The 13,112-nt window shown below is 38.5% G+C and overlaps 1 long non-coding RNA gene across 1 annotated transcript in view; it reads left to right on the top strand.

Moving 5' to 3' along the window:
• The window catches only part of LOC148216595 (uncharacterized), a 77,978-nt gene extending 66,007 nt beyond the window's left edge, over positions 1–11,971 (top strand). The window contains exons 6-7 of the long non-coding RNA XR_015795111.1: positions 8,590–8,653; positions 10,860–11,971. This is a non-coding gene — a long non-coding RNA (uncharacterized LOC148216595). The remainder of the gene's footprint in view (positions 1–8,589; positions 8,654–10,859) is intronic.
• Positions 11,972–13,112: the final 1,141 nt, after the last annotated feature.

Raw genomic sequence — 13,112 nt, 5'->3', positions numbered from 1 at the left:
ATTTTTCAGATATCACATGAGCACCATCATAAAAGAGCTGCACCATGCTCATTTGCAGAATGGTTGCTGTAGAAAGTACAGTCAATCAGAAAAGATGTTAATATTAGAAGGAAAAGAACTTGCTCGGTGTCCATGGTGGGTCAAAACTTCAGAAAACCTTTGAACCAGTTTTCTGCCCGAGCACCCAGTTCACAAACAATACTGGTAATGCTCAAGAAAACTATAAGAACTGGTCCCATAAACCATATACCAGAATATATACAGTACGTAGTTCATACAAACTATAGGAACTGGTCCCATAAACCATATACCAGAATCATCTACACCAACAATGCACAAATACACACAAACAGGTTAAATATCCCAGTCATTCTTTGTAACCAGGGTCATCTGTAAGGGTGTGTAAAAAGATGGCAGTTACAACAGCACAAATTAAACTCCTGACCCTTTGTACATGTCTGTGACATCAATGCATATACAAAGCATCACGGCTTCAATCACATGAGTACCATCTTGACTTTTTTTATTCCTGCTTGCCAATGGCTGTTTACAAACTCCAGTTTCCTAAGATATCAGTTATTTTTTCTGAATAACTTTTTTTTAAAATTTGTCCTAGAGATTGGACATGCTATTACATGTTCATAGAATACTTTTAGGCACATAAAGATGGAATTAGATGTTCCTATTCCTAATTTTGACTGTTGCTTTTAACAATTTTATGCTTTCTAAACAACAGGAGTGGTAAGGAGTTCCTGTGAGTGCCAAGAGAACCATATTAAGATGCCTGAGCTAAGGAAATCCAACTGAGAGACAGTAATTGGCCCTAAACCATATAGTCAGTTTGATAGTTGGTTGATAATTCACACCTAGGATTCCTACATCTTAGTCTGACATAAACTACCCCACCATGCTGGCTATCTTGCAAGAAAAGGGAATTCGCTGTAAGAAATGATGTTCTGAGGAAGAATCTGTCTTGTAGCAGAGGTTCAGATATCGTAATAGCTCTACATAATAGTGTTAATTTAATTGGTTCAGGAAGCCAGAAATTTCTTTAAATCACAAAGATGTTTCAATTCTTGAATTCTGATAGACATTTAGCAGGATTTGGGCATGGAAAATATCTGTTCTCCAAAGCCTTTAAGAATGTACCCTTTGCCTCTGTTATAAAGTAAGGTGAGAGGACAATGAAAGATAAAAATGTGGGAGTACTCTGCTTCCAATAGAACAATTATTTTCATTTATCATGTTCATGCTAGTAAAATAATCTATCTTTTGACAGGACTTTTCTGCATCATGCAATTTATATTTGGGGCTAGAATCTGCTTGCCAGATTTGGAATATCAGATAATATACAAGGAGAAGCAGACATGTTTCAGAGTTTTGCTATCCCGTATTTATCATTTTGCAAATACTTGTAGGAAATTAATCCATTGACCAAAGGGATGAAATATCATCTTTTAGGATTTCATAACAAGGAAGGAAGGAAGGAAGGAAGGAAGGAAGGAAGGAAGGAAGGAAGGAAGGAAGGAAGGAAGGAAGGAAGGAAGGAAGGAAGGAAGGAAGGAAGGAAGGAAGCCAGACTCAGTAATGTCTGTGTAGTTTAACTTGAGGCCCAAAACTCTAATCACATCAAAATGTATGTAAAGACTACAGGTAGTCCCCCAGGTTAAGAACACCCAGTTTAAGAATGACCCATAGTTAAGAATGGAGCCTATTGTAGCAAAATTTGAGTTAAATACACAATGATTTGAGTTAAATACACAATGGTTTGAGTTAATTACACAATACTACTTATACAGTATTATACAATAATACTGTTCTGGCTTACATGCAAATAGACTTAAGGACAGACCTTGGGAACAGAACTCGTTCTTAAATTGGGGACTACCTGTATTAGGTAGTTTGAGAAGCACACAGAAAATAAAGCTGTACTAACATTAAGAAATAACTTCCATATCTGAACCCAGATACCTCATATCTTTTCCAACCAACTTCAGCCTCATACTTCCCTTTTTCAGGGGGATAAGTTCACACATTCTTCTAAGTCAGAATGAGTTTGTCTGAATTTGACTTAGCAGTGTGTGAACCAGTCTACAGTACTATGACTTTTTCATCAAACTATGGCTATAAGAAACCATGGCTTAGCCCAGCATGAAAAAAATAACTAATGTGTTCATGACTGCCTTTCCCCCAGGATTTTATAAATATTACCTTAGAAGAGAGGTGACAATTTGTGTTCCTAATTTGACAGACATTGAAGCAACAGACCAAGGGGAAATGGGAAATGTGGTTTGCAAACAAATAAATGCCTTGGACTAGTTTTTCCCCCCAACATGATGCTTCCTACCATGGCCAGTGATCATGCTGGGTGAGAATCTTGGAGAACTGTAGTTCAAACACATCTGGAGGACATCAACTTGGAGACCACTGTCTTAAAGAAATTAAAACATTACAGTGTGGAGTTGAAAAGTTAAAACATAGTATTTTAAAGTTTTGGTATTTGGCACAAATAACAGAATAAACATGACAGCAGGATCTTGCTGAAGTGAATCAATATCTGGATGAGAAGTCTCCCATACATGCCATCTTGAATTTCAGGATGGAAGAAACATACTAAATAGTGGTGTCCTCTATCCAGTGAGAGTTTTTCACTGCCTGGACTGTGTCCCAAGCAAAAGGTACTGCAAGAAAAAAAGAAAAATAAGACAGCAAGGAGCAGGGTATTCCAAATCTTCATCAGGCCCACCTACCATCAAGGAGAATCCACACTTGTTCATTATCTGTGTTTATCCCCATGGAATCATACATGGACTCCAAGGTCTGTCCTTTTGATTCCTCTTCTTGGTTAAGTGCTGAGTGTATTTTTAAAAAACGGAGGGGGAAATTCCTTCCCTCATGCCTGTGACATGTGTTGGTTCCTTTGCTATCTTTAATCACATATGTTTCAAGGCTCCAGGCAACCTTCCCAAACAGAAGTTTTAAAACACTGTCATCCCAAAGTCTGCTGGAGTCAAATTCTTTTGCCAGTAGGACTCTTGCCATTGACATTGGTGAAGTGCAGGCTTTCCATGTGTTTCATTAATTGTAAGCTCTGCGACCTTTACATTTACCATTCTTTTTCACCAGATAAATTAAGCCAACAAATTCAATACCATTTGTCACAGTGCAGCCTGAACATCAAATAAATAAAGAAATGACCATATGAGCAGATCTCAACAGACATGGCAATGCATCACGGCAAGACCTGAGAACTTCAGAGTGAACAATCCTTTAGATTTCCTAACTTTCTTCTTTTGAGAGGAGCAGGTATTTTAAAAACCATATTTGATTTGCCTAATCTCAAGTTAAGCCTTATTTATTTCTTCTTTGGGAGATCCTATTCACAGCTCTCACCTGTTGTAAAGCTGAAGAATGGCTTTGAAAGCAATAATTCCCTGTAGGAACGTGTAAGGAAAGTGACAGATAGGTCTCTGTCAATTAGTTCAGCTGACTGAAACCACTGCAAATAAACAAGATGGCATCTTTCCAAAAAATATACAACCAAGCTGTGTTATGACATCCCTGGAAATGAAAAGGCACTTGATCAGATAAGCCCGGATTTACTCCATTAATCAGGCTTGTTCTTTTGCAGGCCCAAATGTAAACAAGTCATGGGAGTGTGCGTTAGTGATCCACATTTATTATCTTAATCCTTTCAACCCAGGCACTGTGTCGCATCTTTAATAATGGATGGTCTGCTTGATCGCTTTTCTTTTTATCCTAACTGCACTGAAGTGTGTAAACTTCACTCAGCAATATTAAAAAGTTGTGCCCTGCTGATTTATCTTATTGTTTGTCTTAACATCTTGACCTTTGCCCGTAGTCAGCGTGTCATTATAAACCAAGGCTCTGGTTTCACTGGTGAATAAATTATTCTGGCACTTCAAATATATGCTCTAATGGTCTCTGTTTACCATGGATAGCCCCTGTTTTCTGGTTCCTGCCCCTAGTAAATTACGCCATGTAGCGCTGCTCCTTTCACCATGAGAAAACCTTTCTTTTCAAGTGTTGTTAGTGAGAATAGCTAGAATTACTATTAGCCTTTTCTCTGAACTTTATCTGGGCCATTCGTGCATTTGACAAATTCTCCAAATAATTATTTGCAGATCATTCAGAATCTTATCCCCCATCAAAAAATGTGTAGAGCTTATGCTGCTCCCCTTATGGTTTTGAGTAGGCTTTGCAAAAGCCTACAGTTCTTGAAATGGAATACTTCAACGAACTCCAGAACTTTCCATTGCTCCTGGTGTTGATCCAACCATTCAGGGGATGGTGTGGTAGTTCTGGATCAGAAAGTAAGTTCTGCAAAACCACTGGACCACTCCTGGAACATAGGATAGGCAATGAATGTTCGGAGTTCTCCGAAATAAACCTTTCCCAAAATATTCAATTTTGTAAATCCTAATTTGGGGTATTGACATGATTCACTGAAAATCTCTCTCCCATATTTCTTGTAATATGAATGGCTTCATAGAAGTATATGGGATACAATAAATATGCCAAACTGCAGGAAACCAGTTCCCAGCTATTTCCCATATCTACTCTGGCAACACGTTTTCTTTTTAATTGATTATGTGCCATCAAATTGTTTTCGACTTCCAGTGACCACATAGATAGATTTTCTCCATGATGATGGTGGGACTACGAGAGCTCCAAAGGATGCTGGTGAACTACCCGTGCTTACTGGTTTTGCACCACTGGTTAAGCATATAGTGTGGACACCTGCCATTCTGTCATTTGCCAATATTGTCCCCCTGCAATGCAGAGAGAGTAACAGGTTAATCTGTCAACAAAAGAATAACTGGACAGAGCAATCTTCAGAAACTAAGTGGAGAACATTTCAACCTACCACATTTACACAATATTTTTGATCAAGGAAAACTGATTTCAAGTTATTAGTTGGATTTACAGACTGACTCAAATTGGATTAACATCAGTGAATCCAGATCTTGTGTCTTGAATGCCACTGTTTAAGGCTTAGCACAAGAGTACAAAAGAGAGAATCATATAAGGTCCCCCCAACACACACTGATTACCATTAGGTTTCCCATCTCATTCATCCTTCTTGTTGTTGCCTCAGCCGCATGTTTTCTTCTGTAGCTTCTCTCTCTTGCTTTCCTTCTCCTTCTCCTGTGGTCCCATCCTCCATTATCCCACCTGAACCTTTTCAGACCATCTTTCTCTGTAACAGTATGTGGGAATGACCTTGGGAGACAGGAGGAAGAGCTGCAGCCTAGACAACAGTCTGATAAATGAAATCTGAGTTCAAAGAAAGTGTAAGGGGTGGAGAAAGCATCTCAGAAGGGACCCTCCCTAGTTTTCAGGAGAGTAAAGTAAGGTGGCGCAGCGGCTTAATGACGCTGAAAGTTGCCGGCCAGAAATGGTCGACGCTTCAGTGGTTCGAGTCCAGGCTTCGCGTTAAACAGGGTGAGCTCCTGTTTCCTCCCCAGTTCCTGTCAACCCAACAGTTCGAAAACTTACGTGAGTAGATAAATGGGGACTCTCACTCCGGTGGGAGGAAAAATGCTGGCGGCGCCTTGCAAAAAAGGAGTTGGGAGCAGTTGCCGGTAAGCGCGAAAAACCACGCGCGCCCGAAAAGGGCGCGAAGCAACGGAAACCCCGCCTCCTGCGCTTGCCAGCTGGGCTCTGCCCTAGGAAGGAGGCTCTGGCAAACCACTTCCGAAAAACAGTTGCCTTGAAAACTGCAAGGACTCGTCCAAGCAGTCACTGCAGGGTCAGCAATGACTGAGCGCAGACAAAAAAAAAAAAAAAAGTAAGAGATAGAACCGATACTTTCAGACTTGCAAGATTCTGTTACTGTAAGCTTACAATAAAGGTAGTGTAAGGACTCATGGTTGGTACTCCTTGTCTGGACTACCTCAAAGGGCTGACATCCTCAGCATGTTTAGCTGTGCTGCTTCTGTCTCTGCTCACTCATTCCAGCCCTATCAGATCCTTCCCATCCTGGTGTCTCTTGACCCCAGCACTCCGGGCACTGCCTCTCTCTCTTGCCTTTCTTCTCCTTTGCATATGGGCATATGAATTGGCTGATCCTTCCCAGCCCAGCTTCTCTCTTCCAAACTTCCCAAACGAAACTGAGAAGGAACAGTGCCATTCTTTTGGTGTTGCTACATTTCTCTCTGATCTCTCCCAGTTCTCTTTTGTTTATTTGCTTCCTGCAAATTGAACCTTGTTTTTGGGATATTCTGTTTTCCTGGAAGTCATTGTTCCAAAACAATGGAAAAAATGCAGGGTTTTTTTTCTTCATTTTTTTTTCTTGAGTTTCACCTCTGACCTCTTCTGACAAATAAATAAAGCTGCAAAGTTCCCCCCCTTTTTTTCAAATGTTGTTTTTTTAATATTAATTGCATAATGATCAGGTGTTTGACAGCTGCCTGAACCAAAAGTGATTCTTTTCTAAGCATGATTCTCACAGAATTCTCTTTAGCAAGATTTATTAAGCTCTAAAGGCAAGAATTCCAGCAAGTGAGCTAATTTCAATTTAGAACCAATATATCTCCATGTACATTAAAACAGAGACTTTCTGAGTCTTTTTCTCACAGTCTTATAGTGCACCGAAGGGGAGACAATTCTCATTACTCCTGCTAATTATTTAGATAGTGGTTGCCTGAGCACCATTCTGCAAACCAGCTCTTACCATAACAATGACATGAAATTAAAAGAATGAAACAAAAAAAGATGATTAAATTACAAAAGGGGTTATCACTCTAAAGTGAGGTCCTTGCCCTGCTATGCAGATCTGGGTGGACTTTCAGCTGATGGAAGTTTGCGATAGTATGTGGATAGTGTCATTTGGCTTGTTCAGTAAATTGTGGTTGAACTAAATCTGGGATTAGCCTACCAATAAGGTCTTTGTAACTATGGCCTGATTTACTGTAATAAGTTATTATTCATAAAAGAGCAAAGCCACAACTTTTGCCTTATACAATATATCTTTAAAACCAAAGGCATGTTAACAGACCCTGCCATGCAAAAGAATCTAAGAATGGCTGGTATAGTCCTTGGGACAGATTTGCTAACCTGTTTTGATACCTACAAAAAAGCTCCTAGGTATTTGGAGGTTTTCACTTGCTCTCTATCCATTCGCCATCTGACAACTTCTAGACTTGGGGCAAAGGTCATAGTTTTCATTTTGTGATAATTATTTTGTGTTCTTTCTTCAGAGCAGTAACATTCATGGCTGAACATTCCCCTGGAACCCACTGGGGTAGAAGAAAGGACTACTGAATCATCAGTTTATAGAAATATTAATGTGTGCTAATTAGCCTTTGGGGAAGGTTGGAAGTCAAGACACATTTTAATCATAATGTTTAAGTATAGTTTGAATAACAAGTGGAGAACAAGCCTACATACCTATTTAAATCTTTTTGACTGAAGCTGGTATAGATCTAGTCAGCTACCCCAAGTGATTTCTTTTTTCTCTTTTGCTGAAGGTGTATTTTTGTTCAGCCTCTAATTAAGCAGAAGTAGACTTCTATCAGCTACTAAAAGCCAACATTTCTTTTGGAATCTGTCTTTGAGGGTTGTTCCAAAGGTACACTTTAAATCAATAAAGGCCATATACAGCTTCTACATGTAGTAATATGTTTTTCCAAGCAAAGGTCCAATCAATTCTAACTGATATGCATAGCATGTAATTGACCAACTGTATTTTAAAAACTGCTTGGACAGTGATTGGCTGAATCTTATTGTTCCCTTCTTATGAATGGGACACTGATAATTAAGCCTCACATTTAAGGAACTCTAAAGGAACACTCTTTTTTATATGAATAAGGGTAGGATGAAGCTTCAATTGAGTGGCCACAGCACAATATGTCTATATTTACCAACCGATGTTCAACTCAAACAGCAGATAATCTTTTCCCAGGGCTTTTCCCATTAAGCCTAATCTGTGAACTTCTAAAAAGGCAACTTGATTCTTCTTCAAGCAGCAAATCTAGTATTATTTCAGGAATTGGCACAGGATTGGGTCTGGCTGCATTGACAGTCCATTCCTACAGCTTTACCCTTTAGACTACTTGCTCTCAAGGCCAAGAAGTTTGCTGAGCCATTGGACTGTCATCATCAGCTGATTCCATATTTCTCCTTGGGCTTGTTACTTTCCTTTCTTTCTGATTAATCTTTGTATCACAATTTTTAATGACATATATCAGCTGTAATACTTTTTGCCCTGTAACTTTGTATAAGTGCTTTTTTTTTGACTAATGCAAATTTCCTATCAAGGATAGGGCCCTTCCCACCTTTCCAATCAGGAGAGGGTTTTGTACATATTGTAACAATTTGGTATATAGATCAAGCTTCTTCTTGGCTGGGTTTAAAGCTATTAAAGAGGATCAGAGCTTAAAAATCTCTTGCACAGAACCGTACATATCATCATAAAATTGGAATAAGATATTTTGTCCATTGAATCAGTATTGTGAATTGTTGATTCAGTCTCTCCATCCACTTAGCTCTGAACAAATCAAATCAAATCTTTATTACAGTCAAAGACCAGCATAATTAGCTCTGATATTTTTATGTTCTGTCTAGATGACCATACAGACCCCATTCTCAAAGTACGTGGCTGATTTATTGATCACAAAATTACAGAAAGGTGAGTACCATGCAACCTGTATCTTGTCCTTTCAAAACACTGCTGATTTCATTTTATTCTTCAAAACAATTACAGGCACTCATATTGTCACAACCTGGAACAGGCATGTGATGGAGGCCTTGGACTGCACTGCACTAATGTGGCCTCTCTATTGGCATTGATCCTGGAGTGTCCCTTGGTTTTCTCAGGAGCTCAGGGAGATGAAGTTCAAGAAGAGTGTCCAATTAACCAACACACATAAGAAGTCATATCAGGGATTCCATTGGGGTTATAAGGGCAGCAAACGTTATTTTTCTGCCCTTATCATACCCATGGAAAACTGCCCAGCAGCCCTATTTAGGAAGATCTGTTCACTGCTGGGGAAGGAAAGGAACATCTTCAGCATCTTCAACTCTTCACAGTGGGATCTAGGCAGTACACCATCTCTTGGTGGTGCCTCTCTCTGGAACAGCAACTCTCCGGAAATTTGTATGGCTCTTACCCTATAGCTGTTCCAGAGCTCATTAAAAATACAGCTCTTGTCTCAGGCCTGGGGATAGGGTGAATGCTGAGCCTTTATTAGTTTTGTTCATTTGGAACATGTTTGGTTGTTTTATGCTTTTGTATAAGCTAGCCATAGTCTTTTGGGATTCGCCCAATCTCTGAATTGAATGAATGAATGAATGAATGAATGAATGAATGAATGAATGAATGAATAAGGTTTGCTTACCAAATCTTGTACTATTCCTTGTCACCACCCTCTACCAAACTGATTAAAATACACAAATCAATTCTATTAGCCAATCTGGCTAACATTAAGCATGCATAATTGTAGTTTATATCTTTAAACTGTTGACTCAAATCCCAGTCTGTCATAATGTGGGAAATTATTATGGACCTTGTTGTATAATGACTTATTAATAGGTCCCATTCAGACACTAAATCTTCTGCAAGAATAATCAGCATTTTAGAGTGGGATCCCATTTACAACATATTCTTCTAATTTAGCCCACAACCTATTAAACTTTGGGTAAAGTAGTAGTTAATTATGAGACTAGTTCTCTTAAACCTGACAAGCAATCTAAAAACTGTCTAGAATAGCATTATCAAATCCAGTTTGCAAAAATCTGAGTAATTGCTAGATGACACCAAGGAGATATAGAAAATTCATTCTTTTCTCCCACTAGATAGTAGTCTCCCATTTTTTTGCAGTCCAGATCTGCTTTGATTTTAAAATCAAACATCAAGTTAGATTTCAGAGGCGCTCATTTTAATAGACATAAAAAATTCCAAACCTTCCATGAACCTAGCCTTTCTTGTTTTAATTTAAAATGGCATTTAGCTAATAAGAAACATAACCCTTATATCTATGTTCTCTATTGCCCAGGTCTTTTCCAATCATATAATGCTAGATTTAGGGGTCTAGGAAGGCATCTCTCTTCTCATGTGATTGGTGTGCTATGTGCCAGGTTAACAGGGAAGCATTTTGTTGAGTAGTAAACAATCAGGTAGCAAAAAAGAAGTCACATCAGAGTCCTTTCACTTCCAATGATCTGCTAAATCATTCAGCTTATTAGATGTAGATGCATTGTCCTCATGGATAAAGCTCAGCCCAGAGATTAATGACAAGGAGTTAAAATGAAATTTCAATTTCTCTCTCTTATTGCTGCAGAAGAAATGTGAGGACAGTTCTTCAGCAAGTCTTCTCGAGCTGCTAGGTTCAGTCCTGGGCATTCTACTGTTCTGCATTTTTATCACTGATTGGGATGAAAAGGCAGAAGGAATGCTTATCAGATCTGCAGACAACATAAAATTTGGTGGGAGAGCTAATAACTTAGACAATAGAAATAAAATTCAAAAGCCATATTGTCAGATTAGAGAAATAAATTAATATCTTAGAAACCAGAAATTAAAAATTCAGAACCATTTTGATAGAGAAATGGGCTGAAAATAACAGAATGAAATTAATAGAGCAAAAAGCAAAGTTCTTCACTTAAGGAATAGAAATCAGACAGCACAATTATACAGCTTCATATAGTACTTGTGGAAAAGATCTTGGAATGATACTTAAATCCACACTGAATATGAATCAGCAGTAACCTGTTTGCAAAAAGCAAATGCAATATTAGCCTGCATCACCATACAGTATATATAATTTCCAAATCATGGGAACTCCTATTTCCATTTTATTTTGCATTGACCAGACCCATTTTAATTTTGTGTCTAGCATCTCACATTAAGAAAGATTCAGAAAAACTGGAAGTGAGTCAGAGTAAAATGAAGACGCCCAGAGGAGGAATTCAAGGAACTGGGAACCTTTCACCTTAAGAAGAAAAGACTGAAGAACGTTATGATAGCATTCCTCAAATTCCCAAAAGGATGGCATACAGAAGACATCCTTTCCTTTGTCTTCTGATTCCAGAGTTCAGGATACAGAATTGGATTGAAGTTTCAGGAAAGCAAATACTAACTGAATGTTACAGAAAAAAGAAGAAGAAAAAAAACCTTCTAAGAACTCAGAGTTGTTTTACAGTGGAACCTATTACCTAGAGAGATTAAGCCATTTGGGGCAGCTCGGGAGATGCTTTAACTTGGACTTGTGCAGTGAATAGAAAGTTGGACTTCATGACCAAAATGGCCCGTTCTAACTCTGGAATTCTATGATTCATTCTCCCCAAGCCATGTAAATGCTGCGGAGGGCAATAGAGATGAGGCTGATGACTATGTGGAAATGATCCATGTAGAAGAACCAAAGATGGTCCTTCTCCCTGTCTCTCTGTCTCTCACACACACACTTTCTCCCTGACCATCCTCAGAACTTATACAGTCCAGAGGGACAGCAATTCTTCAACAACTTCCTTGTTGCTCAATTCCCTTCATTAATTACTAAACTGGGATAGATTCCAGAAATGTTTAAGCAGGAATATGAGATCTTAATGCACCCCTCAGCTCCCCATTATATGGGTGTTTTTCTTTCCAAGAATAAGAAGGAAAGTAATGCCATTAAACTTCTGGTAAGTTTAACACTCCTATGTAAAACAAAGGGGGGTTGAACTAAGGTGAAATTACTTGCCCAAAGTCACCCACTGAGTTCTGTGACGGTGGTGGTAGGGCAGAGAGTTGCTTCTGAACTTGGATCTCCTCCATTTTGCTCCAACATCTTGCTTGCTCCATTTGTAAGACTAGTGTATTTTTTTAAAGATAGCTTTTAACAAATCCCCTAAGTGTAATTTCAAGGCTTGCTGCAGAAAAATTACATTGGATATAAAGCTTTTGCTCGTTTCATTTGTGAAATGTAGGAGGGTCAGTAGCTATGTATAATGTCATGATAAATATTGATTTAACTTTTTGAGAGGTTTGGTGGTTCTTTTTTTAAAAAAAGAAAAGAATAACTGCTTCAAATGTACCAATGCTAATTTGGCCTTGGAATCTCTTTGAAGAAATAAAAATGCATACAGAGAGAGAGAAAAAAAGGGGGGGGCAAGGGAATTTAATTGCACCTATATGATACAACCACAGATATAATTGTTATGTTATATGCATTAATCTGGCAAACTGCTGGATAATTCTATGAAAATATTGATGAATGAATTAAGATTATTACTTGGAATTTCCACATGCCATTTTAAAAATATGATTATTAGCTCTGGATGAAAATTAGAAAGTGATTTATTTTAATTAATTCCCCCTCTCTGTTTGCTATTGAAAAGCTATTTCCCCTGAACAAAATGTTGCCTGTTATACTAAAGAGACCCAGAGAATTTTGGAAGTAGGAGAATAAAATACAATAGAGCTGAAGTCTTCTGGTTCAGCCATCGGACATCTCTGGTTAACTGCTGAAAAGGTATTGCTTTCCTGTCGCTAAAGTCATGAAAACAGAAATCTGGATTTAGCATTCTCAAGTAAACAAACAAACAGATAAATCACATTTATAAACTCTTTCAAGTGTGCCTTGTAGTTTTTATAGCAACCCTATAAAAACAGAACAGTTAGTCCTCACTCAGATTACATCAGAAACAAAGGGGGTTCTGCAAGAAAAGTGGAAAGGAAGAAATTCCTCACCAAACTTTTTCCAATGCTGAATTGAAAAGACTTCAGCTAGTCAAGGAACAGGTACTGCAATGACTTCCTCTTTCTTCTCCATTCCTCTTTCCTTTTGTGTCTATTGGACTGATTGATTGATTGATTGATTATATGGCATCAAGTCAGTGTCAACTCTTAATGACCACTAAGATAGGTTTTCTCCATAATGATCTGCCCCTAACTTGGTCTTTCAGGTGCACCCATCATCACTGTAATTGAGTCCATCTACTTTGCTACTGGTCATCCATTCTTTCCTTCCACCTTTCCCAGCGTTAGACCCTTCTCCAGAGGTCTAATGTGTCCAAAGCAGAATAATTGGAACCTGGTCATGTGTGCCTCAAGTGAGAACTCTGGTTTGATTTGTTTGATGATCCATTTGTTTGTTTTCTTGGCTGTC

The sequence above is a fragment of the Python bivittatus genome, unplaced genomic scaffold, assembly GCF_059951505.1.
Source record: "Python bivittatus isolate LINGU-HERP-01145 unplaced genomic scaffold, Pbiv_v1 ctg000120_np1212, whole genome shotgun sequence".
Classification (NCBI taxonomy): domain Eukaryota; kingdom Metazoa; phylum Chordata; class Lepidosauria; order Squamata; family Pythonidae; genus Python; species Python bivittatus.
This window is presented reverse-complemented; position numbering and strand designations above follow the sequence as displayed.